Here is a 7,302-nt window from a genome sequence, read left to right on the forward strand (position 1 = left end):
AGGTTCCCTTTTTCTACGAAAACCCATCTGTTTTGGAAGTCAATATTTAACGAAAAATAATATATCTAACTTATTACAGTAGCAAATAACGGCTGAAGTTGAATATTGTAATCCGAGGCACAGCCGAGGATTATAACAACCAAATCCGTTATTTGCGTATCGGCCGCTGAAAGATTGAATTTCGATTCCGAGGAAATAACAATCCCAACATCGAGTTGTCATGGAACAGAACAATATCACAACAATTTTATGAACAACGTCAAGAAATTATTACCAATGGAATGCGCTTTCTTCTGTATATCTATGAAGCCCTTAAAAAACTTCCTGCTTGGATAAATAAAAAACAAGTGCAATCAGCTTGTCTTCATGCAACTTTAGCGATTGCTCATTAACATCTTTTACGGGTATATTACCAAGTTCAAGTGTGGTTTGGTTATCAGCTGGACCCAAAGGGTTGGAAATTGGTCGACAATACATTAGAACCAGTTCGGACTTTACTCCCACCTGCGCCGGAAAAACTACTGAACACAATTTTTGGCAACTCTAAAAGAGATGTAATGTGGTTGGACTGTCTCAAGGATGTCCAAATTGTCAAGGCCGGTCGTGCTCCAATACTCCAATGTTGAATCACCAACAGTTGAGGATTTGTTTGATATCAACGAGGGGACATGCGATGTATCACTATTAGCAATTTACTTGCACTTAGGATGAAGAAGAAGAACTTGGAGAAGAAGAAGAACATGGAGAAGAAGAACAACAGAACAAGAAGAGGAAAAAAGTATCTAAAAGTTTTTATAGACCATATTAGTTAGGTTAGGGTTTTTCGAGCGCGAAATTCGAATTCAGGTCCATCACGGAAACCTGTCATTTAATTTGACATGTAAATCTTATGGGACAAAAAATTCTTCGACTTTGTCGCCTTTTTTCAGGTATTCAGTCTTATTCCTTAGAACTGATTTTACATAAAAAAGATGAAATGGAGTTTCCTTTACCTGTTTGATACAAAATAATTGAAAAATATGGATAATTTGTCAATATAAAAATGCATTGCGAAATTCATGGAACGCATGTCTTAGATTGAAGAATGGTATATTACTGGCGGGGCAACAAAGTTAGCGGAATATTTAAAATTCACGTGTTAATACCGAAAAAGTTGAGCTGGAAAAATGTTATTTCGAAAATCTGAAAATGGTGCATTGTTTTGTTCCTGGGTGTACCATGGGTATCCAAGCAATTGCAACATGTTTGCAATTCCAAGGAACGAAAAAGAAGCAAAAATATGGATAAAAAATTTATCATGGTTTGTGTTGAAAATTTTATGCAATTACTGATAGATATATCCTCTGCAATGACTCTATTTGTTCATGATTTTTTCCAGTCGGAATGATAGAAAATCTACGGACACAAGCCGTGACTGTAATTGCCATTTCAAGGATGGGTTAAAGATAAATGGTCCTACAATCTTCACTCACAACAGAGAGAAGAGATTTGAAAGTACTGAAAGAGTTCGAAGGGCAGAAAGTGAGGATATGAGAAAAAATGAACCCATTTCACTTACACACACAGATAGTCCCTGAAATAACACATGAAAGGAAAGAAAATGAAGACCATATTGAAACTTCTGCAATGCCTTCTGTGGCAGGGCAAATCTTTTCATACAAACATATTCAAAACTCAGATCTTGCCACTCGATTTAATTGCAGCCCAACAGCCATTACAAATATTTTTTTTCTACTTGGGTTCTTTATACATAAAACACTTCACAGTGAGTTCATGATGAAACTCCCATCGAGATGTAAAATTAAAACATGTCTCCCTAATTCTTTCTCATCATTCACCAACTGCAAGCTTATAATTGACTGTACAGAGGTAAAAATTACAAATCCAAAGGATATGAACATGAAGAAACAAACTTACAGAAATTATAAGCATGCAAATACTTATGAAGTACTAGTGGGAGTTACCTCAAATGGCTTTATAGCATTTGTAAGTAACATGTTTCCTGGTTCAACGTCAGACAAGTAAATATTTTTGATGAGTAAATTGAATAATCATTTAGAACCAGGATGTTTTAAAGCCTGGAGTGACCATTAATGTGTCTCCATTTCTAATGAGCAGTCAGTTCACTGAAAGTGAATCCATGAGGACATTAGAGATAGTAAGAGCCAGAATTCACGTAGAGCGGGCAAATGCTAGGATCAAAAATTTTGAATCTAATTCCTGGTTCAATGAAGACATTTTCGTCTGCAATATTTCAAGTTATATGTTCTCTTGTTAACTTACAAAACCCTTTAGTTGAAAATATTGTAGAGGAAAATGAATGAATTTTCATTTTACTTTTTTTAAAGAAACCATTTAATGTTTAGTTTATACTTTTCCAGAGTTTTTAGTTTTTAATAGAATAACTTTTTTTTATAGATTTATTTTTTATTATCAGAAAGTTGTTTTTTGATTTGTGCAGATTCTACTTTTTTCAGAGTTTTCTTTCTCTAGTCCTACACAATATAGTTTGAATAATTCATATTTGTTATGTGTATTGAAATGAAAGGTGATTTTGGGTTTTTCATATAACTATTTTTCAACTGGCGTCCCCATTGAATTTGTTCCACCCTTTCCAAGTCATAGCTTCCTGAAAATAAAATTCTGTAAGTTTGCTAATCAATATATGGAAAAAAATGTCAATTTTTTTTCCAAAATACTTTCATTGAAATGAATCATTTTATGTACAATATGTGTAGAAGATAGGAATTACAATACTTCTATGAAAAAAATATACTCACTTTTCCCTTAATGATTTTCAATCCTGCATCAAAATTGCACTTCTAAATGTCCAGATGAAAGACTCTGTTCACCTCTCTGTATGTATTTCAAATTGTCACGAAAATAATCATTGATTTCAGATAATTTTATATTTGCCATTGTTACTTCAGATTACAAAGTGATTATTACCACTGGAATAGAAGCTTGTTTGAGTTTAGTTTGGAATATGAAGATTCCTTAAGATTACTATGAATTTATATTTTAATTATTATCTCAGGCAACTGAATTGAATGGATGAACAGTGATTAAGTTTTAGGTTAGTAGTGGAGTGGGAGCGGAATTTGTTGACAGCTGTGACGTTACGTTTACCTGAATTGATCTACGACAATAGAAAATTTCTTGAACATCACTAGTTTCATTTCATTATGAAAAAAATTATAAAAGGGAATTTCAATGATGTTCTGATATTGATACATTAAGAAATCATGAAGGTATCTAGCTCAAGATGTTTAAGAGCTAACATTCATTATGTACTTGTACAATACAATACAATACAATACTTTATTTTTTCTGAGACTTTTTACAAGCATGGAAATCGTCATATACACAGTAAAGATTGGAGATGAAAAATATCAAGTGATAAAATATGGAACATACATAAAAAAAAATTAAATCAATAGTAGATGTAGGAGATAATTATATAAAACAATTGAAAAAATACATAGTACAAACAGTAGAATATTAACAATCAAACAATCGTGATGTCAAGCAGCCAGATCAGTTTGAGAATATTTATCAAGTGAATAAAAGGCATTTTTGTAGAGAATATTTTTAACGCTATTTTTGAAATTAATAGGATTTGAAATTTTCTTAATGAATGTAGGAAGTTTATTAAATATTTTTATAGACATAACATGAGGTCCGTTTGATACAGATGTTAATTTGTGTACAGGAACTATCATATTATAATTTTGCCTGAGAGTATAACCAGCAGCTATGCGGATGGTATCCCTTTGCTGAAACTCATGGTAATGATTCTGTGTTTAGTTCCATATTGCAGTTCAATATTGAATTCAAATCTCCATAAGGTCCCAATGTAAAAATTTTTGAAGTTGAACCTCGCGCCAAAAGTGAAACCCTTACCTAACTAATATGGTCTATAGATAATTTTCTAATATACAATTTTTGAACTAATTTTGTGATAAAACTGAGTGTTTTGCTGAAAATCGCGAAAAACCCATTTTTGTGAGCTTTGACCCCAAGTACATTTTTTCCAATGATCGGATTGTTGAGGCTTTTGAAGATTACATTTATGATAGTGTTTTGAATAATCCAACCAATTTTGATCTGGGTGCGAATTTTTGTACCTTTACTTCTATTTTTTTGGTCTAATTTGACTAGATAAATAGATGAATACGGGAATTACCAACAGTATAGATTGTCCACAAATTATGAAATGACATCCATTGCCCGATAAACTCAGCATTACTTGAAACTTACAGCGGTAATGAAATTTAAAATCTATCTGAATACACACGTACGCGCACTCACGCACGCTTGCAATAGCACACGCCCACAAGTACGTGCATATGCACACACACGTTCGCACACACACGCTCGCACACACACACGCACGCGCGCACACACACACATACACACACACTGCTTTTGTTATGTTGCGAGGACTGTATCATTCACTATGAAGTTTCGATGACCTCATGAAGGAAACACGTTAGACCAATGATTTTTATAGCATGAAAGAAGACATTTTTAAAAGAATGTTTAATACTGGAGTACACTCAAGAATATCTCAAGAGAAAATATTTTGTTTCCCTTAAGAGGCTTCGTAGTGCCCATAGGTTGTGAGGACTGTTTCTCTCTTTTTTGTCATTGTGTGGTGGTTGACATTTTTTGTCTTCGGATGTGAAGAAGCAATGTGGGTGACAAAGTGAAGACGTCAGTAATTTACTGACGAATTTATGAATAAGATTTGCATTTGGTAGTAGTGGAGATAGTATTTTGGAGGTTATCACTTTGTGTATGCATCCCAGGACATTTGGGTAGAGTTATTCGAGGAAAATAATGTACACTCTTCGTATTTTCTCCTGTTTATTCATCTACGTGTTTTTTGGTTTTCTATTTATTGCATGTTAAAAGCCTGTTTCAAAAAATGTTTTTTTTTGCTATCTGCCATAGGTATTAATGCTATGAACTCACTACGAATTATAGAGCTGCCCTCCAAAAGCAACAATGGGCTTGTTTCGCTGTATTGGAAATAGCATTGTTTTAATACCAGGCTGATTGATTTTCTTCTATAGTAAACCTTTAGCTCTAGCGCCTTCGGAGGCTGGAAAAATATAACTTGAATCGAATAGGTATACCCCGTCTGCCTGCTAACCGAAAAAGAAGTAAATCATAGCGGTATTTAGATGTATTAGCTTTCATACCGGTTTTCGGTTTGCTCGTTATTTGAGTAGTATGTAATATCATGTCAGGCATAGAGTGTATATTTTGTATAACTCTCTCAGTAAGCATATATTACCGGGAACATGCACACTCCTTATTACGTAGATTCTCGCAGTTAGTTCTGTAAATTAAAACATTTGGCAATACTGAAATTTTTTCGTCCTCCTTGTGATTAATCAAATTGAAAATTTCATTACAAATAACAATGAATTTGCACTTTCTTTGTAACGCCTCACGTAATCGAATTTTCTATAGGTAAGGTCTTTGTTAAAAAATATTTATATTTCATTTTATAATGATATCAGTGCTTACTTGAAAATACTAGAAAATATTTTTTCAAGTAACATTTCACTGAAGAAATCACCTTTTTTTGTGTACTTTTGTGTGTATTTGAAAGACGAGTAAAATTATTTTCCAAAAGTAAACGGAAAATATTACAAAGAGAGAGTTGAAATTTTTTCAGATGCTCTTACTTGCGAAATATATCTCAAGTCATAATAAATTAATAAAATTCACACTTTGGACTGCTAATTCAAGAGTTTGTGAAATATTGGATAAACTCTTGCATACAATATGAATTTTCAAGAATGCGTAGGGGACCCTGGGGCTGGTTTTAACAGGGGTAAATACTAACAGCGTAATTACATGGAACCTATTCGACTTACCATGTTAGTTCCAACGCACTTTGGGCTTACGAATACGCGCGAACGTGTCTCGACCTGTCAGTTGCCGGCCGAGCGTCACGGGAGCAGGTTGTGTCAGACGCCTCCAATTTCACAGGTAAATGAACTTTTTAACGTGTTTAATTTTTTGCATTACTTTTTAAATATGTATCGTAAAAAATTGGTTTTGGTATTGCATAAATCTGTATTTATTGTATTTTTCATTAATGTTAAAGTTTTAATCGAGAATATAACCGGTAAAAGAAAAACTATAACTTTGTGCAAAATGGGGTCGTGGGGTTGGTTTTAACAAAATGCACGGGGTAGGTTCTAACGCGTTAATATTTGCCCCGCACACCGGGCAGGTTTTAACAGTTGAAAAAATTTAAACGTAGGTAATATTGTTCTTACTGTACTGTACTGCAGTGACGTCTCGTCCAAGAGATTCACCAATATTCTTTAGTCCCGAAGCTGTACGGCCATTGCCAAAAGCGGCCCCCCGCTCTAAGTCTAATCGAGGTCGCAAGCGAAAATGTGCAATCTTAACCGACACTCCGGAAAAAAGTGCTTTAGAAGAAGAAGCTAAGCTAAAGAATAACAAAAAGAAATCTACTGCGAAAGTAAAAGTCAATAAGGAAAAGCAAAGAGTTAAGAAACGTAAAGTGGAAAAAAAAGAGAAGAAGTCCAGTAAACAGCCTAGGGATAGAGTGAAAAAGAAAGTATTACAAGAGAGTTCAGAAGACGACGATGATGAGGATGAAACCATTTGCTTAGGCTGTGGCTCATCATATTCTGAAGATATATCTGGTGTGGACTGGGTTGAATGTATATCCTGTAAACAATGGTCGCATATAACTTGCATAAAAGACGATGCAGTTGCTTATGTTTGCACAAACTGCAACTCAGATTCCGATTACGATGACTAATTTTTATCACTGGTTTGAAGACTGACTAATGAGTAGGTTGAGTAAGACTGATTAGAAAGTTTCACTGTTATAACCAAAGTTGTACCTATGTTGATTTATTAGAGGAGTAATGTTTTGTTATTTTATTTGATAAAGATAGATTTAGTAAGTTTCAAGTTTATTACACATGTTTAAACGGCAAGGAGCCGAATTTCATTTTATTTGGATTTTTAATGATTATTTGATGATCAAACATTATTTTTTGTTCTCTGATTTGAGTAATGCTGATTAAGTGAGTCAGTTTAACTATATAATTTAAGTTTTCTGTTTATTTTATGAACGGTAAGGAACCGCATTTAATTTTATTAGTGTTTCTAATAAACATTGAATATTATTTTGTTGTTTATCTTAACCAAAATCCCATTCCCAACTACATGTTATTTCTTACCCCCGCTGTTAAAACTTTCCCCAGCAGTGTTAAAACCAACCCCAAACCGGGGGTAAGATCT

General features: G+C 33.7%; 1 long non-coding RNA gene across 1 annotated transcript; it reads right to left on the reverse strand.

The window, feature by feature from the left end:
• Positions 1-1,679: 1,679 nt before the first annotated feature.
• On the reverse strand, positions 1,680-3,324 carry LOC141481189 (uncharacterized). The gene is made up of 2 exons (XR_012464797.1): positions 2,781-3,324; positions 1,680-2,629 (listed from the first exon to the last, which is right to left on the reverse strand). It is a non-coding gene; the product is annotated as an uncharacterized lncRNA (long non-coding RNA).
• Positions 3,325-7,302: the final 3,978 nt, after the last annotated feature.

The sequence above is a fragment of the Leptinotarsa decemlineata genome, unplaced genomic scaffold (assembly GCF_025532065.1).
Source record: "Leptinotarsa decemlineata unplaced genomic scaffold, Ldec_3_MD MMD2_tig00000090_RagTag_RagTag, whole genome shotgun sequence".
Lineage (NCBI taxonomy): Eukaryota > Metazoa > Arthropoda > Insecta > Coleoptera > Chrysomelidae > Leptinotarsa > Leptinotarsa decemlineata.